The sequence below is a fragment of the Ranitomeya imitator genome, chromosome 2 (assembly GCF_032444005.1).
Source record: "Ranitomeya imitator isolate aRanImi1 chromosome 2, aRanImi1.pri, whole genome shotgun sequence".
NCBI lineage: Eukaryota > Metazoa > Chordata > Amphibia > Anura > Dendrobatidae > Ranitomeya > Ranitomeya imitator.
In genome coordinates, this window is record NC_091283.1 from 103493273 (window position 1) to 103520286 (window position 27014).

The 27014-nt window shown below is 43.3% G+C and overlaps 1 protein-coding gene across 2 annotated transcripts in view; it reads right to left on the bottom strand.

The window, feature by feature from the left end:
* Positions 1-27014, bottom strand: part of KIAA1210 (KIAA1210 ortholog) — a 149467-nt gene that overhangs the window by 120006 nt on the left and 2447 nt on the right. The window contains exon 2 of one of the 2 annotated variants that reach the window (XM_069747085.1): positions 25885-26007. The exons of the other annotated variant lie outside the window; for it this stretch is intronic. The gene's annotated coding sequence lies outside the window, so the exon portion shown is untranslated. The remainder of the gene's footprint in view (positions 1-25884; positions 26008-27014) is intronic. 2 annotated transcript variants of the gene reach the window in all.

The following is a 27014-nucleotide window of genomic DNA, read 5'->3' on the forward strand; positions in this document are numbered from 1 at the left end:
CCATTGGTCCCCGTGCTGCTTCTAGCGCTATCCTTGCAAGGGCTGAGAATTTTGGCGGGTAGTCCTCTCCTGGCAAGTTTGTTGTGGTATTGTCAAGGTAAAAATATATGTCTTTATACACTTTTGCACTTCTATATATTCTTATGCTGTGAAACAATAAGTTTTTCCCTTTATGCTCACTAATGCAAATTTAACTGTATTTAAGATGGCTGCCAGTATTCACCTTTGCCCCACTTTCAGGCTGAAGGAACAAGCTACACATTCCAGAAGGACAAGTATCGTTTCTCTGGAAATGATACTTAAAGCGATGTGGACAAGATGTGGACAAAGGAAGATTCATCAGATGACGTCAGGACCAACCAGAAGGACTGAATGCTAGATACATTGCTTAACCCCCGCCTAACCCCGCCCTCTGCACACCTTCCCCCAATAGATCATGTAATATTGTGTTTTAGGAAATAAAGTCAGTAGTTGCTGTGAGGTTACCACTACGTGTGGAAGCATAAGCAGACTGAGTTTGAACCAGCATTGTGTCTGACTCATTCTTCACTTCGGTACCACTGCTTTAAATCTGATTTGGAATGACTGGTGGATGAAGGGTATTGTCGTGACGACCCCGACAGTATCACAAAAAAATATAAAAAAAAAAAAATTATATATATATATATATATATATATATATATATATATATATATATATATATATATATATATATATTTTACACACTATATAATTGTCTAAGGGTCACTTCCGTCTGTCCTCCTGTCTGTCTGTCACGGATATTCATTGGTCGCGGCCTCTGTGTCATTGAAATCCAAGTCGCTGATTGGTTGTGGCAATGGTCGTGGGTGTTTTGCCACGACCAATTAGCGACGAGCACAGTCCGCCTCCAGTGTCTCCAGACCTGAACCCAATCGAGATGGTTTGGGGTGAGCTGGACCGCAGAGTGAAGGCAAAAGGGCCAACAAGTGCTAAGCATCTCTGGGAACTCCTTCAAGATTGTTGGAAGACCATTTCCGGTGACTACCTCTTGAAGCTCATCAAGAGAATGCCAAGAGTGTGCAAAGCAGTCATCAAAGCAAAAGGTAGCTACTTTGAAGAACCTAGAATATAAGACATAATTTCAGTTGTTTCACACTTTTTTGTTAAGTATATAATTCCACATGTGTTTTTGTTGCCTTTACCGTGAATGTACAATTTTCATAGTCATGAAAATACAGAAAAATCTTTAAATGAGAAGGTGTGTCCAAACTTTTGGTCTAAAATAAATATATACTGTATATACTCGAGTATAAGCCGAGATTTTCAGCCCAAATTTTTGGGCTGATAGTGCCCCTCTCGGCTTATACTCGAGTCAAGGTGGGTGGCAGGGTCGGCGGGTGAGGGGGTGAGGGCGCTGAGGCATACTTACCTGCTTCCAGCGATCCTGGCGCTCCCCCTGCCGTCCCACGGTCTTCGGTGCTGCAGTTCTTCCTCTATCAGCGGTCACGTGTGACCGCTCATTAGAGAAATGAATAGGCGGCTCCACCTCCGATAGGGGTGGAGCTGCCTATTCATTTCTCTAATCAGCGGTAACGGAGCACTATATGGGGCACAGCTATAGGGCAATAATGAACGGTGCAGAGCACTATATGGGGCACGGCTATAGGGCAATAATGAATGGTGCAAGAGCACTATATGGGGCACAGCTATAGGGCAATAATGAACGGCGCAGAGCACTATATGGCACAGCTATGGGGAAATAATGATCTATTTTTATTATTGAAATTCACCAGTAAATGCTGCATTTCCACCCTAGGCTTATACTCGAGTCAATAAGTTTTCCCAGTTTTTTGTGGCAAAATTAGGGGGGGGTATATATATATATATATATATATATATATATATATATATATTTATTATCTATATATAAAATGTGTGTGTGTATATTATATATAAATAAATTTATATATATATATATATATATATATATATATATATATATATATATATATATATATATATATATATAATTTTTTTTTTTTTTTTTTATAAAGGGGTGAATACATATGCACATGCCAATTTTTAGTTATTTGATTCCATAAATTTAATATGTATGCCTATATTTCTCACTTCACCAACTTAGGTTACTTTCACACATCAGTTTTTTTGCTTTCAGGCATCCGTTTTTTGGTTGGATCCGTTTTCGTTTATCGGGCATACAGTTTGGACTTCCTGTTCCGGGGACGAGAGACAGAGAGACAGATTTTCCACAATGGAAAATGTATGATTTCTGTACAAAAACTGGATCCTGTGGCCGGATTCGGCAATTTCTTCTTGTGTTTCATACGTTTTTGGCCGGTTCAGTTGCTGTGCGGTTTTTCGCTGGACTGAAAAATGTTGCTTTGGATGTTTTTTCTGTCCACGGGAAAATACATTTTGGATGGATCCGGCAAAAAAAACAAAACGGATGAAACGTTTGGGACATCAGGCACAATCCGGTGCAATCCGGCGCTAATTCACCTCTAAAGAAAAAAAAAAAAAAAGGACCAAGTGGAAAAAAAAAATGGATCTGTTTTTTTGAAAACGTGCCGGATTGTGCCTGATGCAAAAAAACCTGATGTGTGAAAGTAGCCCAAGACTATTTAGTGCCGATACATCAGACACAAATCAGGTAAAAAAAAAATAATAATATTTAAAACACATTGTAATTTAACAAAAAAAAATAGGTAAAAAGCCGAAGAGGTGAATACTTTTGCAAGCCACTGTACCGGCCATATTTGTGATAGTATTCCATAATGTGCCATATACAGCAGAGCAGTCTAATGACAGATCTGTTTTAATGGACTCAACGGTACATCAACAAGATTTTAAAGCTTCATGTAATCGGTTTCCCCATTTTCTTTTTTTCTCAAAAAAAAAAAAAAAAAAACAAATCAAATAGCTTTGGAAGTACAGTAAAACTAAATGACTCTACAGTTAGTTTCCAATTTACAACAGGGTTCCCATCTTCAGAAATAAAGCAGACCATAAGAAAAGAACTAAGTGCAGGCTTAGTAGAATAGTCCATGGCGTAGTACCAAGCGTGTACAATTATTATAAATGGGAGGAAATTACTCTTTTAAACTATTATAAAATACATTCTGAAAGAAGGGTCTTTAGGATGAAAAAATCCACATGGCTCTAGTGACCTGGATTTTATCTTTCACTGATTGAACATGGAAAGACAGAAGAAAGATTTCCATTCCCACATGTGAAGAAAATATAAATGGTCACTGTCGTTCCAATACATGTAGAAAAGCCACGGAGACACCATCACGTGTTTCTCAACGCAAGCAATAAATAGCCAGGTCTTTCACCGGGAAGGAACAACCACGGGAAGGGCAGCATCCAAAAAGGAAAACCACCTATTTCAAAACATGGCATCCATCCACAGACAGCTGTTTCGGGGTATTTGCCCGTGGTTGTTCCTTCCCGGTGAAAGACCTGGCTATTTATTGCTTGCGTTGAGAAACACGTGATGGTGTCTCCGCGGTGTTGGATGTTTTGATCTCCCCGAGGTCATTCATCCTTATGTTTACTGTCGTTCCAATAAACTCTGTACAAATATTAGAAACTCTGTAGTATATCTTATCAGAGAAGTTTACATGCTCAACTTAGCCACCTTTTATCCTTCCCCCTAAATTCACTATTCACTCTGGAAAAATGGCTAAAATCTGTCTTGTGAAAGCTATGTAGGACCCTGCTATACTGTCGCGCGCTATCTGGGACCCTGTTCGCATCCCATACCATTGAACCACATGGTGCTCCGGTACAGAATGATGGGCACCACATTAAAAAAAAAAAAAAAAAAAAAAAAAATTATATTAGAACTCCCCTCTCCCCCACTGCTCCAGTCTTAGCAGCGAGTGATCTGAATCTCTTCACTGCTCGGCACAGTGAGCGCGTTGTAGTATTTTCATTGTGCCTGCTGCGCTGAGACGTCAGACACACAGAGGGATAATGATGGCGGAGGGAGTGTCAGCTGATGCTCCTTTTTCATCATTGCTTTCCACTGTTTTGGTATTCAGGATGGATGCCGGTACAGTTGAAAGAGTGATGACGAGTGGGTGGGGGTATCCACCCGGCTTTGGGGGCCAAATATACTCATCCTGAGGTCATATTTGGCCTGCAGGCCAGAGTTTGACAGATGTGATGTAGAATGTATACTTTATAGTGAAAAGGTTACAAGGGATCCAATCAGCTCGGAACTCTTGTCCAGTCTATTAACATCATATTATAGAGCAGTACAACATGAACAGATATATACAGTAGGTTTGTGTGCAAAGAGTCAGTATAATTTGTAATTTATTCAATAAAGTCCCTGCTCATTCTGAACCCAATAGTCACTTGGGTGGTCCTGAAAAGTGACCAAAAGCCTTCCATCCATGTTCATGCGTTTGGTTAACCACCACCTAAGGTGTATCTGCACCCCTGGGCTAGGCTCACAGATCGCCTCAAAGACTCTTCGGAAACTCTCACCACTTCCTTGGGAAATCCACTTTACTGTTCATATGATGAAGAAGGAGGGGGGGGGGGGGGGTTATCCCTGAATAGGGTTTTGGAGAAAATGCCCGATTGAAAAAAAGGAGAAAAAAAAAAAAAACTGATTAGATTTTTAACCTGATGGAAACTTCTCCAAACTAAACACTTGCATCAGAAAACTGCAAAAAACGAGTCAAAGGAAAAAAAAAACAATTCCAAAATGAAGCATTCCTTGAAGCGACTTTTCATTTAAAAACATTTTGGGTATAGCATGCCTCATGAAAAGAAAATACTGTGTGAACATGGCTTTGGGGCTCTATTTTTTTCCTTACTTCGTTACCTTGCTTTTTCTGTCTTGTGGTATTCATTAACTTTTTGGAGCGCAAATTTTTCAAAACTTTACATGTTGTCCAGGGATTTTACACAAAATAAAAAAGGTTCTATTTTTGTCCTTAACCTTTTTTGCACCATGTTATAGTAAAGAGACACATGTTCTGTTAAAAATTTGCAACCAACTAACATTAAGGGTACGTGTCCACGTTCAGGATGGCCAGTGGTTTGGACGCGATGATGCCGGATGTGTTCATTGCACACATCCGGTATCATCGCACCCCACACTCAGGGCCCTGTGTTATAAATGGACATGCTGCGATCTAAAAAGACGCGCCGCATGTCTGGAATCGCAGGGCCGCCGGATGCGTGTTACCACGCATAGTGGAGACGGGATTTTATTAAATCCCCTCCACTATGCTCTAACATCTGGACGCTTCGTGTTTGACGCTGCGTCTCTATGCAGCGTCAAGCATGCTGCGTTTCCTGAACGTGGAAACATACCCTTAAGGTAAGTTCAACAGGGTGTTTTTGCTGCGTTTTTTTTTTGCTGCTTTTTTGATAATTTTCAGCTGCTTTTTACAATACCAGCAGAGCCTATGATATTTCAGAAGTCTCATACACACACACACACATTGGTTTTTTGTGTGATCAGTATTTTGTGCTTTGCTGCGCTTTTTGGACATAGGGCATGTCACTTTCAGCGATTTTCCAGCGTTTTGCACCCATTTGACTTGAATGGATGGTGAAAAAAAACGCTGCAAATACGCAGGTTGACGTATTTGCTGCAGAAAAGTCAAGGACAGCCGGATGTGAAGTCACACTCTGCTCGGCTACATCTAGATGGCAGGCTGTATGATGCATCCATGCAGCCTGTCATCCATCAGAGCGGACCAAAACCCCATTCACTTGAATTGGGGGTCCGACATAACAGTGTTTGACACGCTGTCATATTCATGATAGTGCCGCAAACACCGCTTCTGATCGGCGGGGAAATCATCCCCGCTGGTCAGAGAGCCGCAGCTCCTGCTGTCTTCTGTGATCGGAGGTATAAACTTCACCTCCGGTCCCTGGTGTCAGCTGATGGGACTACTGCTCCCATCATCTGACACATACAGTCACTAATTACAGTGACAGCAGGAGCGTCGGATGGGTGTTTTCATTAGCCACTCCTGCGCTATACACAGGTCTGCAAAAAAAAAAAAAATTTCAAGAGCTGTTTTGGTTATTCCACGTGAGCTTTATGTTTTTAAGTGCGCTGAATCCGAAAATGACCTCCGGTAACTATGAGCCTTCGCGGGCAGGGTCCTCTCTCCTCCTGTACCAGTTGTGACTTGTATTGTTTAAGATTATTGTACTTGTTTTTATTATGTATACCCCTCCTCACATGTAAAGCGCCATGGAATAAATGGAGCTATAACAATAAATAATAATAATAACTATGTTAAATGAGACAATACCCCAAAATAAATGAAAATAGACTCAAAATTAATTACAAATGTTTCATGAAAATCATTTTTTTAACTGCAATGAGCTCACTAACACCCTAAAATCGATTCTTCTTCACTGTGAGGCTTCTCTTGGTACATTTACGCTTGTGAGTAGCATCTGGAATGTCTCTCTGAAGCGTCCAACAGTAGTCTGCCATCATTGTAATGCTCCATCTTCCCTGGTGTCTACTTTCCATCTCTTTAATGTCCTGGTGGAATCGTTCACCTTGCTCTTCACTCACAGCTTCCAAATTTTCAGGAAAGTTGTCAAGGTGGGAATGGAGGAAATGCACTTTCAAACTCATCAGGCAACATAAAGCTTGAAATGCCTTCAGCATTCGTCCGACGATTTTTTTGTAGTTAGGGTCTTTGTTATTGCCTAAAAATTTCTCTACGACCTCTTTAAATGCAAACCACCCTTCTTTTTGAGGATATTCACCACAAATGTAACAAACTGTCAGGCGAATTAATACTCTTCCGCAGAGCCATAATACTAGTTTTGAGAAACACGGTTGAATATGACGAGCGAACACGAACTGAGATGAAAAAGTGTGAACAGGCGAGAACCAAGATAAAACAATTGAATCAGGCCCGGGCATGTCAGAGCCTGCTCGTTCAGCTTGCAACATGTTGATGCTGGTTTCATTAGCTCACTCAGAAAGTTCTTTTCTTTGAAAGTTATATTTTTTAGCATTGTATATCTTCAATGCATTGATGTGAATTAATTAATAGTAATTTTGACTTTCAAAACCCGAAGATAAAAAACAAAACAAAAATTGAGAAAAATATGCTACATTTGAAGAGAATATTGCATTTTGTGGCAAATCCTGACGTCCAGGATTTTTTTCAATATTTTTTTTTATTTTCAGCACACCAAAATACATGGAAATTAGATGAAAATAATCAAACAGCTTTTTAGTTGCAGACCTGTGGAATTTAAAAAAAAAAAAAAAAAAAAAAAAAAACACAGAGCGTGGGTCCCCCTCCCCTATTTTTAATAACCAGCCAGTCAAAACTCACAGCTGAGGGCTGCAACCCCCAGCTGTCAGCTTCAGCAAGGCTAGTTATCAAGAATAGAGAGGTCCTCACTTTTTTTTTTTTTTTAAATTTAAATAATTTTTTAAAAAACAGCGTGGCGTCCCCCCCGTTTTTAACAACCAGCCTTGCTAAAGCTCACAGCAGGGGGCTGGTGTTGTCAGACTGGTAAGGGGCCATTGATATGGGCCCACAGCCTAAAAATAGCAGCCCGCAGCCGCCCAGAAAAGGCACATCTATCAGATGCGCCAATTCTGGCGCTTTGACTGGCTCTTCCCACTTGCCCTGTAGCAGTGGCAAGCAGGGTACTGAGGGGTTAATGTCACCTTCCTATTGAAAGGTGACATTAAGCCAGCTTAGTAATGGAGAGGTGTCAATAAGGCTTCTTTCACACTAGCGTCGGAATCTCCCCGTCGCAATGCGTCGGGGAGAGATTCCGACGCTAGCGTTTGCTGCATTGCACAATGGAGGCAGCGGATGCATTTTTCCGGCGCATCCGCTGCCCCATTGTAAGGTGCGGGGAGGTGGGGGCGGAGTTCCGGCCGCGCATGTGCAGTCGGAAAAAGCGGTCCGTCGGGAGAAAAAAAAACGTTACATGTAGGGTTTTTTTCTCCCGACGGTCCGCCAAAGCACGACGCATTCGTCGCAAGACGGATGCGAAGTGTGCAAATCCGTCGTCAATAGAAGTGTATGGGGAAAAAACGCATCCTGCAAGCACTTTTGCAGGATGCGTTTTTTCTGCAAACGACGCATTGTGACGGATTTAAAAAAACGCTAGTGTGAAAGTAGCCTAAGACACCTATCCATTACTAATCCTATAGTAATTTAAGCAGGGGTGTCAAACTGCATTCCTCGAGGGCTGCAAACAGGTAATGTTTTCAGGATTTCCTTGCATTGCACAGGTGATAATTTAATCACCTGCAGAGAATGATTGCAGCACCTTGTGCAATGCTAAGGAAATCTTGAAAACACGCATGGTTTGAGGCCCTCGAGGAATGCAGTTTGACACCCCTGAATTAAAGCGTTAAATAAACACACAGTAAGAAAAGTCTTTTAATGAAATAAAACACCACACAGTTTTACCATTTTACTATTCTGCCATTCCAAGTGAAGCCATCGATCTTCTGAAATAAAAATAAAATAAAAAAACAGAAGTATATTCCCTGATCCGTCGTAGTCCAATATAACGAGTGTCCCACGCAGTATCTGGGGGAGATAAAGCTTACAACCAGGAGCGCTGCTAATGCGACCGCTCCCGACACAGGCTCTGTAACTAGCGGTGACGTCACTGAGCCTGCGCTCCCTCACAGCCTGACCTGACGTAACCTCTGCACCGTGGGAAAATTCCGGGGAAGAGGATACCGCAGGTAATGTATCAATCTATTCATTCTATCTATAGGAAGTTTTTTTTTCTCTGTGTGCACTCAACTTTATTGGCATGTACAAAGAAAAACAATTTTTAAAAAAGCGCAAAAAAACGCACCTAAACCTGCATTTTTTGGCGCAGCTTCTTTCCTGCCAAGATGATCAAGTTTTGCTGCAGAAAAAAAAAAAAAACGCCCTCTATGAACTTACCCTGAGGCCAGTCTCACACGTCCAGATAATTCCGGTACCGGAAAAATCGGTACCAGAATTATCCATGTCCGTGTGCTCACGTGGCACATCAGTGTGGCACACGCACGGCATCCGTGTGCCGACTGGGTACCACACGCACCGTGCAGGAGACAGCGCTACAGTTAAGCGCTGTCCCCTGCATCTGGTGCTGAAGCCGCCATTCATTTTTGTTCTCTCCAGCAGCGTTCGCTGGACAGAAGGAATGAATTTATTTATTTATGTTTTTAAAATAAAGTTGCAGGTAATCTGTCCCCTCCCACCCTCTGTGCGCCCGCCCGCTGGCATTAAAATACTTGCCCCTCGGCGCTTGCATCCTCTCAGCGTCGCAGCTCTTCCTATATGAGCGGTCACGTGGTGCCGCTTATTACAGTAATGAATATGCGGCTCCACCCCTATGGGAGGTGGAGCCGCATATTCATCACTGTAATGTGCGGCACCACGTGACTGCTCATACAGGACAAGCAGCGACGCTGAGAGGATGTAAGCGCCGAGGGAGCTGGGTAAGTATTTTAATGCCAGCGGGCGGGTGCACAGGGGGTGGGAGGGGGCCCGATTACCGGCAACTTTATTTTAAAAACAAAAATAAAATTAAAAAAAAAGTTAATTCCTTCTTTCCAGCGAACGCTGCTGGAGAGAAGAAATGAATGGGGCTTCAGCACCACACGCGGGAGGAAGGGGGGGGGGGGGGGGGACAGCGCTTACAGTAGCGCCGTCTCCTGCACGGCACACGGACAACATCCGTGTGCGGTATGTGTTTTACATGGACCCATTGACTTGTCTCCGTGTTTTCCAAACGGACACACGGTCCGTGAAAACACGCTGACATGTGCAGAGACACATTGATTTTAATGTGTCTACGTGAGTCAGTGTCTCCGGTACGTGAGGAAACGGTCACCTCACGTACCGGAATCACTGACGTGTGAAACCGGCCTTAGGTAAACATTTCTGCCGTGCAAAAAAAAAAATCTCTTCCAGGCATACATTAATGCAAAATGTAACTTTAAAAGTTGAAATTGACAAATCGGGCGCTAACACCTATAAAATAAAAACACCTGAAAAGGCAAAAGTTAAAAAAGCACACATAAAACAGACATGAAAGAGGTGACACGAAAGCTTTAGTTATAGAGAGGAATGTAAGAAAAACAGCAGAGTAACTAATCCTATAAACACGAAGAAGCACAGAGTGCAGAATTTGGTGTCAGTCAGGGATGCTTTAATTTATAAACCAAATGCTGAAAAGCTGGACATTTTTGTGGGCTTAAGTGGGATGTAAATGAATATTGGACAGTGTAAAGTTAGGTATTTCCTGTGGAGCAGCAGCAGCCAAACATGAAATATATCATTAAACTATGGCTCCCTTGTTAGAATACATGGAGTATGTTACAGATAAAGATAGCATTCATGCAGACTAGGAAATCTTCAGTGTCAGGACATGTGACGTCTATAGTTTACCAACGTTCAGGGGATTCAAAAGAGTTTTATGCTGTTTGGCAAAAAGTGTCCGTGACGAAAACAAAATAAGTGTAGCGCAAAAGACAGATTTTTGGTTCATTTAATTTAGTAAAATACCGCACAGGAAGGGAGATTTTTATTATGCCAAAATTATAGGTCAACTTTAACAAAGCTATGTGACCCTTCCTTTGATTTAGGGACCCTCATATACATTAGACTAGTGTACAGGAGCCTCCCGACTCTCACCCAACAAATGGTATCTTGGGGAGAGAAGGATCCAGAATGTTCGATGTCGGAATACCGATCTTTCTATTCTCGGTGAGATAGATAAGCTACCATAAGAGAAGGCTCGTAAGGAGACAGGGGGCCCACAAACAAGCATGCTGAAAGCTACAATACAATGAACCAGTAAATTAGAGCAAAATGGCCGGCAGAGTCCAGATTGGTTAGGCTATGTTCACACTTTGCAGATTCCACTGCGGATTTTTCCGCAGCAGAATTCCAAAATCCGCAGTGAAAACCGCAGCGCGTTTTCACTGCGGATTTATCGCGGTTTTTACTGCGTTTTCTTCTGCGGATTTTCAACTGCAGTTTTCTATTGGAGCAGCTGAAAATCCGCAGAAAAGAAGTGACATGCTGCAGAATGTAATCCGCAGCGTTTCCGCGCGGATTTCTCTGCAGCATGTGTACAGCGTTTTTTGTTTCCCATAGGTTTACATTGAAATGTAAACTCATGGGAAACTGCTGCGGATCCGCAGCGGTCAAATCCGCTGCGGATCCGCAGCAAAATCCGCAAAGTGTGAATATAGCCTTAGGTCACTGCCAAATTTAAACTTTACAGGACATTTATCCCTGTGGATGACATAACTCCACCCGAATTGTGATTTTATTGCTGGGTGGACCAACAAATCCTTTAAAGTCTCACATGTAATCGTCATGTACTGTAGCTTGGCAATAAAGACAAGATGTGTGCGTAGTAACCTTATCCCCATAAATACTAGCAGATAATAAAAGTTAGGGAGTGCGACACAGCACACACCTTCTGATCACCCTTCCTATAAACTATTTACAGATATTCAGCCGCCCCTATTGACACAGTAATAAGATCTCAGGAGTTGCTTTTTTCTTGTGGAGACCTTTGACCTAGTCCTGGCTGTAGGTCAGGAAGTGGATGTTATGGTCATGTGGTGCCACAAGCAAGATGTCGGCACTTACCAGTGTAGAATTACACTGAAATCTAAGCAATACACGTCATAGGACTCAGATAACTGGTCACCCAGAAGGTCACTTCAGGACCACGCAGACACACAATATCTGGCTTGTTTCTATATATACGTATACCAGCATTGCGTGGCAAAACCCCATCCTCTAAACAGAGAGAGAGAAAAAAAGTTTTCACTTAAAAACAAAAATATATGTATTTAGAACAATTGGACCTTTCTTTTGGGCAGGGCTGTGGAGTCTGAGTCGGAGCCCATTTTGGTGGAGTCAGAGGTTTGGCTTACAGACTCCACAGCCCCACTTTTGGGGCCCAAATACAAGTCATATTCCAGCATACAGATATGAAATTCATTTGTTCTAGAACATCTGGATCCACACAATAAAAAAAGTGGAATTTACATCCCCCAACCAAAGCTAAGCAGTGTACTATTTTACATATCCATACTGACTTGGATACTTCGCACCTAACGTAGTGGATTTATTATATATAATAACAAAAACAGGTTCTCCAGAAGATTCTGTGCTCTGGTCTGTGTTGTATGGGCAGCACAGGGGGCTCAGGGTTTAGCACTAGGGATGAGCGAATATACTCGTTACTCGAGATTTCCCAAACATGCTCGGGTGACCTCTGAGTATTTTTTAGTGCTCGGAGATTTAGTTTTCAATCGCTGCAGCTGAATGATTTACATCTGTTAGCCAGCATAAGTACATGTGGGGGTTGTCTGGTTGCTAGGGAATCCCCACATGTACTTATGCTGGCTATCAGATGTAAATCATTCAGCTGCGGTGATGAAAACTAAATCTCCAAGCACAAGAAAAAAAAAAAAAAAACCTCGGAGGACCCCCGAGCGTGCTTGGGAAATCTTGAGTAACGAGTATATTCGCTCATCACTATTTAGCACTGTTGCTGGGGACCAGGGTTTAAATCCAAAGAACAACATCTGCAAGGAGTTTATGTTTTCCCTGTGTTTACGCAAATTTTCTGTGGATCTACTGATAGGGAACTTAGGTTGTTTGCTCCAAAGGGGACAGCAATGATGTCTGTACAGCACTGTGGAATGATTGTGCTACTATATATAAAACATAATAAGAATACTTAATACAATTGCCTGCACACAACCTCTTCATATATTAATTTATTAAAAAAAAAAAAAAAAAAAAAAAAAAAAACTGTAAAAATTATTTTGAATAACTATGGCAGTATGCCTCTTCACATGTGGCATTATCCAGTAATACTCTTCTAGAGTCATTGCTTTTCGGGAAGAATATGTTACTTCATGGTGGCACTGTGTGGTTTACATCACTTGATTCCCATGAAAAGCTATTTACCATGGGCCTCTGGAAGTAGCGATCCCTCTGTGATACCATCAAAAGCCGTTTACCACTGTGGATATAATTGCGAAAACTGCAGGTTTGCTGCACATTTCACCCTTTATATTACGAAAACAGAAACTCGCCCTATATCTGCAGCTTAAATAGGCATCCTGTGGATCTTATTGGGAATCTGTCAATAGGATCATCCCTCCTTAGGCTGCCGTCACTAGCAGTATTTGTCAGTATTTTACATCAGTATTTGTAAGCCAAAACCAGGAGTGGGTGATAAATGCAGAAGTGGTGCATATGTTTCTATTATACTTTTCCTCTAATTGTTCCACTCCTGGTTTTGGCTTACAAATACTGATGTAAAATACTGACCAAATACTGCCAGTGTGACAGCAGCCTAATACATCTGTATGGGCATGTAGGTCATAGGAAGCGGAATAAAATGATACATGATATCTGCGATCCGACATCTAATTCCAAAAAAATCCACGTTTTTCTTATGTAAATGAGCTGTTCAGGACTATATGCTGGGCACAGATCTCCCTGATAACCTGCCTCCAGGACTTATTGTAAATAAAAGGAAGAGTTACCAGTGTGAGACACATAACTAACACAGAACAGTAGCACTGAACCTTATCTCAAACACATTTGCTGCAGTTCCCACAGCTCTGCTGTATTGCAACACTGGCCTGTGAGATGGAAGCTGAAGCAGAGAGGAACCTGCAGAGGTGCTTAAAGGGAACCTGTCACCCACCTCAGGCGTTTGTAACGTTTGTAACTAAAAGCCACCTTGTGCAGCACAAATGTTGCATTCTGACAAGGTGGCTCTTTTAGTTATGATGCCTGCACACGCTGAAATAAACATTTATAAAATGTGCCCCCTCATACCCTGAAATCATCCCGTGTCGGGGCTTTCCTTCCTAATCAGACGCAGCACAGCTGTCACTCCGGGCCTGTGCGCTCCACCTCTTCTTGCTGCATTATCGTCCCCGGCGCCTGCGCTGTAAGTACGAAAAGCAGCGCAACTGCGCATGCCAAAAAAAAACAAAACAAAAAAAAAAACTTCGTGCGCAGGCTACAATAATGCTGAAAGAGGAGGCGGCACCAAGGGGGTATGAATGACGGCTGTGCTGCGTCTGATTAGGAAGGAATGTCCCGCCCCCAGGACGATTTCACGGTATGAGGGGGCACATTTTATAATCATTTATTTCAGCGTGTGCAGGCATCATAACTAAAAGAGCCACCTTGTCAGAATGCAGCATTTGTGCTGAACAAGGTGGCTCTTTTAGTTACAAACGTCTGAGGGGGGGGTGACAGGTTCCCTTTAATGCTGATGTCTGTAAAGCGGTGTGGAATTTATGGTGCTATAAGTGAGTAAAATAAATATAAATGCTATAGTGTGTTAGTTATAATTACACACAGCTCTGCAGCGAGATCAGTTCAGCAGCCATTACAGATCACACTAGTAAGGCCTCTTCATTTACAATAATCTCTAGAGGCAGATTCCCAGAGACATCTATGTACTTCCCATAAATCTTAACAGCTCAATTACATATAAGATAGATATGAATTTCTCTAGAATAAGACAACGGATCGCATATATTAAAGGTCTCCTTTTATTCAGCTTCCTATGACCTACATGTCCATACAGATGCCTTAGGATTGTTAATCCTACTGACAGATCACCTTTAAACCCGTAGCTCATGTCTGTTTACCCAGCAGATATTTTATGCAGCATGCAATTTCTTAGAATGACATGCAGTATGCTGGCAATGTAAAATGACGCCAATTTTAAGCAAGCGGAATATCCGCCGCATTTTTGCACTTAACCTTACATGAACGTACTAGAAGAGATTCTTCTGCAATACGTTAGAAATAGTTATCCACAACCTTAATTAGGCAAGATATTTCTTGCATGAATAGGCTATATTAGTTGGGGCAGTGTTACAAAAATCTGTGCCCAAACCCTCAAACTTTAGGGCAATTTTCAATAGTCAAAAAAAAAAATATATATATATACACCGTATATATATTTCTAATCACTAGAAGAGTTCTGAATTTACATAGTCATACAAAAGGTTTAATCTAGACATACTAAGGAAATAATAATGTGACCATCAAAAAATATCCAGGCAAGTAATGTAAAGCATTAAACTGTAGGTGGATATATCTCAGCTAATTATAGCCATGACGTATTGATAGTTGATGGATCATACAAAACTACTAGGTGTAAATTCAGTTTTACCATGGAATGTAAATAACGTCTCCACGTGATGCAGGCACAGGTGTGTGGTTTTATTTTTTTTTCCCGTTTCTTTTAGTAGGAGAGGGATAATACATGTGAAAATTAGGTTGCAAACATGTGTAAACCCGGTCTTACCACATCTGTTCAATTAAATACATAACTAGATTACTGAATATTTGTCCTTAATTGCGCTCGCAAATTTAGAGAAACATTTCCAAGATTTACAAAGTGGCATTTTTTCAATTATAGATTTGGCTGCAGCCAACCCGCACATTGCAGGTCCATTATTTTGGATGCATATTTTCCACCAATTTCATCTTTTTGCAGCAAGTCCTTGGCAAATCTCCAGATTTTGTGTTGAACTTTCTGCAGTCACATTCAGTTCACACTTTGAACTGCAGGAAAATCATAGCAATGTGGATTTTAAACTTTTGCACCACAACAAGTTACGGTAAAACTGCAAGTAACAAAATTTGATGAGAACATTGGCACAAATTCAGTTCCCACATCCTCTTCAAATCTGCATCCGACGTAAGGCTACGTTCACACTAGCGTTGTGCGCCGCTGCGTCGGCGACGCAACACGCACGCAAAAACGCTGCGTTTTGCGACGCATGCGTCGTTTTTTGCCGAAAATCGGACGCAAGAAAAATGCAACTTGTTGCGTTTTCTTGGTCCGACGCTTGCGGCAAAAAAGACGCATGCGTCGCACAACGCAACAAACAAAAACGCATGCGTCCCCCATGTTAAATATAGGGGCGCATGACGCGTGCGTCGCCGCTGCGTCGCCCGACGCTAACCCGACGCACACTAGCATAATGCTAGTGTGAACGTAGCCTAACTGAATCGAGTTTCCCATACCCCGTTTACGTGCAGCAGAATATATTTACAAAGGATTGTACTCGATTTTTTTTAAAATCCTCAGCATCCTCATTATTTGTCCATGGAAAAACTGTAAATCTGCTCCATTAGATCACAATAAATGTAATATTCGTCCATATGTATTGGGACTCGTCCATATATCCTGTAATCCAAGTCTCGGATTGTTTGAGAAACACGTCTGATTTTCTTATGGGAATAGTCACAATATTGAAACACATTCAATCTCACCTGGAAGATCCTGTGTTACAGAAAACAATACTCTATGGGGCATGAAAGGGGTATTTCATAATAATAAGTAACAAAAAGGGAGCACATCCAAAGCAAAGTCCGGAAATGCAACACTTGACACCGAACCACACAACTGTAGAAATATGAGGCCTATAACTTTCCTTACACAATATGAGAAATTGAACTTGGTATAAGATTACACCAAACAAGTACACGTTAGCGAAGGCAAATAACCGGTGAGGAGGTTATAAATGATCACCCGACCCCATGACGGCAGCACTTCAGAAATAATGTGTGCGTGTGCAGGCTCGGACTGGCCCACCGGGGAACCGGAGAATCCTCCGGTGGGCCCTGCACTGACACCTGCTGGCAGGGCCTCCCCCCGCTCCAGGGCCCCCCCCTTGAATACTCACCCTGCCTGCTCCAGCGATGGTCTCAGCATCTGCACTGCAGCTCGTCCTGAACGAGCGGTCACGTGACACCGCTCATTAAGATCATGAATATGCGCATATTCATGATCTTAATGAACGGTGTCACATGACCGCTCAAGCAGGAAGAAGGTGCTGCGCCGGCGCCGCCGCCAGGAGTTGGGACAGAGCGCGAGGGAGGGATGTTGGCACGGCCGTGCAGTGGGACAGGTGAGTATGAGGGACGGAGGGACGGGGGGGAGGAAGGAGGACATAAGCCGGCGCGCCGAGCAGGAGCGGGTGCGGAGAGAAAAGCCTGCATACAGGGGGGAATATGAGCCATGCAGGGGGGGGGAGGGGGAATATGAGCCATGCAGGGGGGGGGGGGGGGGACTATGAGCCATGCATACAGGGGCGGGGACTATGAGCCATGCATACAGGGGCGCGGACTATGAGCCATGCATACAGGGGCGCGGACTATGAGCCATGCATACAGGGGCGCGGACTATGAGCCATGCATACAGGGGCGCGGACTATGAGCCATGCATACAGGGGCGCGGACTATGAGCCATGCATACAGGGGCGCGGACTATGAGCCATGCATACAGGGGCGCGGACTATGAGCCATGCATACAGGGGCGCGGACTATGAGCCATGCATACAGGGGCGCGGACTATGAGCCATGCATACAGGGGCGCGGACTATGAGCCATGCATACAGGGGCGCGGACTATGAGCCATGCATACAGGGGCGCGGACTATGAGCCATGCATACAGGGGCGCGGACTATGAGCCATGCATACAGGGGCGCGGACTATGAGCCATGCATACAGGGGCGCGGACTATGAGCCATGCATACAGGGGCGCGGACTATGAGCCATGCATACAGGGGCGCGGACTATGAGCCATGCATACAGGGGCGCGGACTATGAGCCATGCATACAGGGGCGCGGACTATGAGCCATGCATACAGGGGCGCGGACTATGAGCCATGCATACAGGGGCGCGGACTATGAGCCATGCATACAGGGGCGCGGACTATGAGCCATGCATACAGGGGCGCGGACTATGAGCCATGCATACAGGGGCGCGGACTATGAGCCATGCATACAGGGGCGCGGACTATGAGCCATGCATACAGGGGCGCGGACTATGAGCCATGCATACAGGGGCGCGGACTATGAGCCATGCATACAGGGGCGCGGACTATGAGCCATGCATACAGGGGCGCGGACTATGAGCCATGCATACAGGGGCGCGGACTATGAGCCATGCATACAGGGGCGCGGACTATGAGCCATGCATACAGGGGCGCGGACTATGAGCCATGCATACAGGGGCGCGGACTATGAGCCATGCATACAGGGGCGCGGACTATGAGCCATGCATACAGGGGCGCGGACTATGAGCCATGCATACAGGGGCGGACTATGAGCCATTCATACAGGGGGGGGGGAATATAAGCCATTCATACAGGGGGGGGATATGAGCCATGCATAGGGGGTGGGGGATATGAGCCATGCATACATGGGGAGATATGAGTCATGCATACAGGAGGGGGTAATATGAGCTATGTATATGGGATAGGAGGGAGATGAGCCATGCATACAGGAGGGGGGGGATCATTATACAGTATTGAGCATCATGTGTGGCCATTATACAGTATGGAGCATCATTTGTGGCCAATGGACATTATACAGTATTGAGCATCATGTGTGGCCGTTATACACTATGGAGCACTATGTGTTGGTGGTCATTATACAGTATGGAGCACTGTCTGGCCATTATACAGTATGGAGCAATGTGTGGCCATTATACACTATGGAGGGAGCATCATGTGTGGCCATTATACAGTATGAAGAACTGTGTGTGGCCATTATACAGTATGGAGCATGTGTGGCCGTTATACAGTATGGAGCATCATGTGTGGCCATTATACAGTATGGAGCACTGTGTGGCCATATTTTTGTTTGCTTATAATTATTGTATATAAAACAGTGTGATCAGCAGTGCTAAATGGCTGTGGTTGGGACGTGGATATGGGTGTGACTAGTTGTGAAATGGGTCTTGTCAGAGCCGTGGACTAAAATTTGCCGCGGCGCACTACGCGCGCCGCAAACGTTATACGTCTTTGCCTTCAAAAGTTGGGAGGTATGGTACCGCATTTGCCAGATCACGGCAAGTGCCGCAAATCCCATAGGGAATGAATGAGGCCGAACGCAGTGTTGCCGTAAGTGATCCGTTACGCGGCAGATGCAGAAAAACTGCCCGATCTGCTGCAAAAGGCGACTTTCACATCAGCGATTCTTGCCAAAGTCACTGCCGATAGTGTCATACTCACCAAAAGGGGAGGCAGCACTAAAAGTGCCTAGGGCAGCAGAAACTCTAAATACGGCCCTGGGGGGCTACATTATATTCTGTGAGGGGGCTACCCCAACCCTTGCTACATTATTAAGACGTGAACTACCTTATATTATACCCTGATATTAGCGCTTTTTACCGCACAATTGGTGGTCTTGTATCTATTTCTATGTAGCTACATAGTGGGCCCCAAGAATGATTTTCTCTGGTGGGCCCAAGGTGCTCCAGTCCGACGCTGTGCGTGTGCGTATATACACATTCATCAAGGAACAAAGAGCGGACAGTAATCCTGGCAAACTGTCTGCTGTCTCCAGTGACTACAGGCTTTTTCATTTTTATTTTCAGGAAAGCAGAGAGGATTCTTGGAGAAATTGTATACCACGATAAAGGAATCTCTTAAGATCTAGGTGATTTAAAAAAAAAAAAAAAAAAAAATTTCACCTTTAACCCCTTCCCGACCCATGACGCCACGTAGGCGTCATGAAAGTCGGTGCCATTCCGACCCATGACGCCTATGCGGCGTCATGGAAAGATCGCGTCCCTGCAGATCGGGTGAAAGGGTTAACTCCCATTTCAACCGATCTGCAGGGACAGGGGGAGTGGTAGTTTAGCCCAGGGGGGGTGGCTTCACCCCCTCGTGGCTACGATCGCTCTGATTGGCTGTTGAAAGTGAAACTGCCAATCAGAGCGATTTGTAATATTTCACCCATTATAACGGGTGAAATATTACAATCCAGCCATGGCCGATGCTGAAATATCATCGGCCATGGCTGGAAATACTAGTGTGCCCCCACCCCACCCCACCGATCGCCCCCGCAGCCCCCCGATCTGGCCGGTACACTGCTCCGGCTCCCCTCCGCCCTGTGCTCCGCTCCCCCCCGTGCTCGTGTCCGCTCCCCCCGTGCTCCAATCACCCCCCCGTGCTCCAATCACCCCCCCTGCACTCCGATCCACCCCCCCCCCGTGCTCCGTTCCACCCCCCCGTGCTCCATTCCAGCCCCCCCGTGCTCCGTTCCACGCCCCCCGCGCTCCGTTCCACCCCTCCCGCGCTCCGATTCCCCCCCCCGTGCTCCGATTCCCCCCCCCCCCCGTGGTCCCCCCCCACCCTATCATACTTACCGATCCAGCCGTGGTCCCGTCCGTCTTCTCCCGGGCGCCGCCATCTTCCAAAATGGCGGGCGCATGCGCAGTGCGCCCGCCGAATCTGCCGGCCGGCAGATTCGTTCCAAAGTGCATTTTGATCACTGAGGTATAATCTATCTCAGTGATCAAAATAAAAAAAAAAAATAAATGACCCCCCCCCTTTGTCACCCCCATAGGTAGGGACAATAAAAAAAATAAAGAAATTTTTTTTTTCCACTAATGTTAGAATAGGGTTAGGGTTAGGGGTAGGGCTAGGGTTAGGGGTAGGGTTAGGGGTAGGGTTAGGGGTAGGGGTAGGGGTAGGGGTAGGGGTAGGGGTAGGGTTAGGGTTAGGGTTAGGGTTTCGGTATGTGCACACGTATTCTGGTCCTCTGCGGATTTTTCCGCTGCGGATTTGATAAATCCGCAGTGCTAAACCGCTGCGGATTTACCGCGTTTTTTTCTGCGCATTTCACTGCGGTTTTACAATTGCGATTTTCTATTGGAGCAGTTGTAAAACCGCTGCGGAATCCGCACAAAGAAGTGACATGCTGCGGAATGTAAACCGCTGCGTTTCCGTGCAGTTTTTCCGCAGCATGTGTACAGCGATTTTTGTTTCCCATAGGTTTACATTGAACTGTACACTCATGGGAAACTGCTGCGGATCCGCAGCGTTTTCCGCAGCGTGTGCACATACCTTTAGAATTAGGCTATGTGCACACGGTGCGGATTTGGCTGAGGATCCGCAGCAGTGTTCCATCAGGTTTACAGTACCATGTAAACATATGAAAAACCAAATCCGCTGTGCCCATGGTGCGGAAAATACCGCGCGGGAACGCTGCGTTGTATTTTCCGCAGCATGTCAATTCTTTGTGCGGATTCCGCAGCGTTTTACACCTGTTCCTCAATAGGAATCCGCAGGTGAAATCCGCACAAAAAACACTGGAAATCCGCAGGTAAAACGCAGTGCCTTTTACCCGCAGATTTTTCAAAAATGGTGCGGAAATATCTCACACGAATCCGCAACGTGGGCACATAGCCTTAGGGTTAGGGTTGGAATTAGGGTTGTGGTTAGGGTTAGGGGTGTGTTGGGGTTAGTGTTGTGGTTAGGGGTGTGTTGGGGTTAGGGTTGTGATTAGGATTATGGCTACAGTTGGGATTAGGGTTAGGGGTGTGTTGGGGTTAGTGTTGGAGGTAGAATTGAGGGGTTACCACTGTTTAGGCACATCAGGGGTCTCCAAACGCAACATGGCGCCACCATTGATTCCAGCCAATCTCGTATTCAAAAAGTCAAATGGTGCTCCCTCACTTCCGAGCCCTGACGTGTGCCCAAACAGTGGTTTACCCCCACATATGGGGTACCAGCATACTCAGGACAAACTGCGCAACAATTACTGGGGTCCAATTTCTCCTGTTACCCTTGTGAATCTAAAAAAATGCTTGCTAAAACATAATTTTTGAGGAAAGAAAAATGATTTTTTATTTTCACGGCTCTGCGTTGTAAACGTCTGTGAAGCACTTGGGGGTTCAAAGTGCTCACCACATATCTAGATAAGTTCCTTGGGGGGTCTAGTTTCTAAAATGGGGTCACTTGTGGGGGGTTTCTACTGTTTAGGCACACCAGGGGCTCTGCAAACGCAACGTGACACCCGCAGACCATTCCATCAAAGTCTGCATTTCAAAAGTCACTACTTCCCTTCTGAGCCCCGGCATGTGCCCAAACAGTAGTTTACCCCCACATATGGGGTATCACCGTACTCAGGAGAAACTGGACAACAAATATTGGGGTCAAATTTCTCCTGTTACCCTTGGGAAAATTAAAAAATTCTGGGCTAAATAATTATTTTTGAGGAAAGAAAACGTATTTATTATTTTCACGGCTCTGCATTATAAACTTCTATGAAGCACTTGGGGGTTCAAAGTGCTCACCACACATCTAGATAAGTTCCTTTGGGGGTCTAGTTTCCAAAATGGGGTCACTTGTGGGGGGTTTCTACTGTTAAGCCACATCAGGGGCTCTGCAAACGCAACGTGACGCCCACAGAGCATTCCATCAAAGTCTGCATTTCAAAACGTCACTACTTCACTTCCGAGCCCCGGCATGTGCCCAAACAGTGATTTACCCCCACATATGGGGTATCAGCGTACTCAGGAGAAACTGGACAACAACTTTTGGGGTCAAATTTCTCCTGTTACCCTTGGGAAAATAAAAAATTGCAGGCTAAAAGATCATTTTTGAGAAAATAATTTTTTTTTTTATTTTCATGGCTCTGCGTTATAAACTTCTGTGAAGCACTTGGGGGTTCAAAGTCCTCACCACACATCTAGATTAGTTCCTTTGGGGGTCTAGTTTCTAAAATGGTGTCATTTCTGGGGGATCTCCAATGTTTAGGCACACAGGGGCTCTCCAAACGTGACATGGTGTCCGCTAACGATGGAAATAATTTTTCATTCAAAAAGTCAAATGGCGCTCCTTCCCTTCCGAGCCTTACCATGTGCCCAAACAGTGGTTTACCTCCACATGTGAGGTATTGGTGTACTCAGGAGAAATTGCCCAACACATTTTAGGATCCATTTTATCCTGTTGCCCATGTGAAAATGAAAAAATTGAGGCTAAAAGAATTTTTTTGTGAAAAAAAAAGTACTTTTTCTTTTTTACGGATCAATTTGTGAAGCACCTGGGGGTTCAAAGTGCTCACTATGCATCTAGATAAGTTCCTTGGGGCGTCTAGTTTCCAAAATGGGGTCACTTGTGGGGGAGCTCCAATTTTTAGGCACACGGGGGCTCTCCAAACGTGACATGGTGTCCGCTAAAGAGTGGAGCCAATTTTTGATTCAAAAAGTCAAATGGCGCTCCTTCCCTTCCAAGCCCTGCCGTGCGCCAAAACAGTGGTTTACCCCCACATATGAGGTATCAGCGTACTCAGGACAAATTGGACAACAACTTTCGTGGTTCAGTTTCTCCTTTTACCATTGAGAAAATAAAAAAAAATTGTTGCTAAAAGATAATTTTTGTGACTAAAAAGTTAAATGTTCATTTTTTCCTCACATGTTGCTTCTGCTGCTGTGAAGCACCTGAAGGGTTAATAAACTTCTTGAATGTGGTTTTGAGTACCTTGAGGGGTGCAGTTTTTAGAATGGTGTCACTTTTGGGTATTTTCAGCCATATAGACCCCTCAAACTGACTTCAAATGTGAGGTGGTCCCTAAAAAAAATGGTTTTGTAAATTTCGTTGTAAAAATGACAAATCGCTGGTCGAATTTTAACCCTTATAACTTCCTAACAAAAAAAAAATTTTGTTTCCAAAATTGTGCTGATGTAAAGTAAACATGTGGGAAATGTTATTTATTAACTATTTTGTGTCACATATCTCTCTGGTTTAACAGAATAAAAATTCAAAATGTGAAAATTGCGAAATTTTCAAAATTTTCGCCAAATTTCCGTGTTTATCACAAATAAATGCAGAATTTATTGACCTAAATTTACCACTAACATGAAGCCCAATATGTCATGAAAAAACAATCTCAGAACCGCTAGGATCCGTTGAAGCGTTCCTGAGTTATTACCTCATAAAGGGACACTGGTCAGAATTGCAAAAAACGGCAAGGTCTTTAAGGTCAAAATAGGCTGGGTCTTGAAGGGGTTAAAATTAATAAGTACACTACAAAACAAAAATTTGTAATGCCAATTTAGGAAACAAGAAAAAAAAAATCCTCTCCAAAGAAGAAGCATTCCTTAGGCTACGTGCACACGGCAAGTACAGCTACAGGAAAACACCGGCAGCTTTGGCGCTATTTTTTGCAGTTGCGCCGCCAGCGTCTTTTACTCTATACTGTGAAGCATAGAGAGAAAGTAACGTCTGAATGTAGCAGACCCTCAGAGTGGCCATTCGAGACCTACATGGGTGCTGAAGGGTCACTGTGCCCGTTTATTACTTTTAAGACTATTTATTTTTAATTTTATTTTTATAAAATCAGCTGGGGGACACCCCTTTTATATAATTTTTTTTTCATTGCAAATTAGAAATAATTTAGGATTTTGGATAATGCTTAGAAATAATGTAATTTTCCTAAAGCTGCTAAAAAAGCGAGTAATGCAATGTTAACTTATTAAACGCATATATAGCCAGTCTTTAGCAATTATTTCAGCTGCCACAGTTACTACAGCAAACCGCTAATGCTAAAATATACATTAAAACTTGTAAAAAAATAAAATAAAAAAAAAAAAAAAAAGGTAATCATCACAATGTGTGTGGTCTCTGGTAAAACAATATATCCCATGTGACCACTGCCCTAAGTAAATCCAGATCAGGGATTTCCACAAAAGTCCCTATAATGCAGGAGAAAAGGGTCAGTAATAGTCTGAGGACACCTACTGGACACAAGAAGAATGACTGAGAAATGTTAACTTACTGTAACCGATGACAAGTTATTTAACAGGAAAATAGAAAATGTTATTGTGATTACACTCGTTTTTAGTAGCATTTAGTAAAAAAAAAAAAAAAAAAGAAAGTAGGTTTCTGCTTAACGATGTTGATAATTATTCATTTTGCTTGTATATATTACGTAGCTACATAGTGTCACATAAGATGAAAATAGAAAAAAACATACTGAAAAAATATTAAATGAACCACACGATTTGGGCTATGTTCCCACAGTGAGCTTTTGATGCTGCAGATTTTTTTCACCTAGTCAATAAAGCAGATTGTGCTTTTTTTTTTTTTTAAAGCTACAAGTAAAAAAAAAAGTTGCCAAAAACTCATCGTGGGAACATAGCCTTAAAGGGACACTGTCACCTGAATTTGGAGGGAACAATCTTAAGCCATGGAGGCGGGGTTTTGGGGTGTTTGATTCACCCTTTCCTTACCCGCTGGCTGCATGCTGGCTGCAATATTTGATTGAAGTTAATTCTCTGTCCTCCGTAGTACATGCCTGCACGAGGCAATCTTGCCTTGCGCAGGAGTGTTCTACGGGGGACAGAGAATGAACTTCAATCCAATATTGCAGCCAGCGGGTAAGGAAAGGGTGAATCAAACACCCAAAAACCCCACCTCCATGGCTGAAGATTGTTCCCTCCAAATTCAGGTGACAGTGTCCCTTTAAGTTCCGTTCACAAGTACGAATGTCACATATGCATTCAATCATTTTTTTGGCATGCATAAGACAAGTACTTATTTTATGCGTTGCCATTTTTTTTTTGCATTGGCATAAAAAGTATATATATATATATATATATATCTCCTGCGTAGCTTTTCTTTGAGGTGCTCAAACAATACGTTTTTCAAGTGGTGACAGCGTGAGGAAATGTTGCTTTTTTGAAGAGTTTTTACTATTCTTATATGTTTTTAGTCTTTTTTTTGTTGAGTTAACTGCGTTAATACGTGTTTGAAATCAGCAACATGTCAATGTCTCTTACTGGTTCACCGAGTTTTTGTGCCGATTTTCACTTATATATGGAAAATCCACATTTAAAAACAAAATAAATAAAAAAAAAAAAAAAAACATATGTAATCAGCTCCTGACTATCAGTAAAGATTTGTCAAAACAAAATAGGAAGTATAAAAAAAAAGTGGAAAAAAAAAACAAAAAAAAAAAACAAAACACAGCATCAAAACACAATGAAGAAAGAAGAAAAGCAATAGGTGCAGAAATGCTGCAACATCAAAAACTCACCGTGTGCACGTGGCCTCAGAGACCGAGAAGTGGTTAAAAGAAAATTTTTCCTGTGGCTTGGTTTGGAAACTCCCTGCTGTTTATATTTGAAAGTATAGGGAACAGACCCCAGCAGGGGAGACACTGCAAAAACGACAGGGAAGCCGCTTCAGTAAAAAGATCACCGGATTTTGCCCTTAGCAACTTCACCTAGGAAAATCTTGGTTGGTCTGCCGTCAGCATTAGTCATGTGAACACACCCTTAAAATCATTTTTTTGCAGCATTTTGACACAAAATGTCAAATTTGGACTCAATTTCATGAAGGAATCCACCTGAAGGCTATGTGCCCACGTGGCGGATTTTTCCACTCAGTTTTTGAAAAATCGGCAGGTAAAATGCACTGCGTTTTACCTGCTGATTACCCGCAGATTTACAGCGTTCTTTGTGCGGACTCCACCTTTGGTTTTACACCTGTGGATTCCTATTGAGGAGCAGGTATAAAACGCTGTGAAATACGCACAAAGAATTGACATGCTGCGGAAAATACAACGCAGCATTTCCACGCGGAATTTGGGCACTGCTGATTTTGGTTTACATGGTACTGTGAACTAAATGGAAAACTGCTGCGAATCCTCAACATACGCTTTTTTCCCCACCAGTCTTTTTGTCAAATTCCAAAGAAAAAAAGTAAATGGCTTAAAAACCTGAACATGTAAACAGAAAAGTGTATCAACACTTGACTTAATAGGAAGAGTATTTCAAGCATTTTTAAGGCTTTGGAGCAGATACACACCATAAAACTCCTTAAAAATGTGCACACAGTCTTTCAAGGAGGTTCTGGAACAGAAACGCCCCAGATCATTTGAGTTTCTGCTCCAAAAACAAAGAAAAAAAAAAAAAAAAAAAGACTGTGCACATAGCATCAGGGTTGCTCCAAATACAGCACTTAAAAAAAAAGCCCTAGTTTTTGAGTTTTTCAAGCAGTTTCTTCAGCCAACGCTAAAATTAGATTTAAAAAGGAAACATGAAGAAACGACTTCTCTTCTACTTCTGACTTTGGCTAAAAGGATTACATCAAAAACTACATTTTTCCAAGAAACTCTGTATGTTGAAACCACCCATTAGCGAACTTCCCCTTTAATGGTGAGCA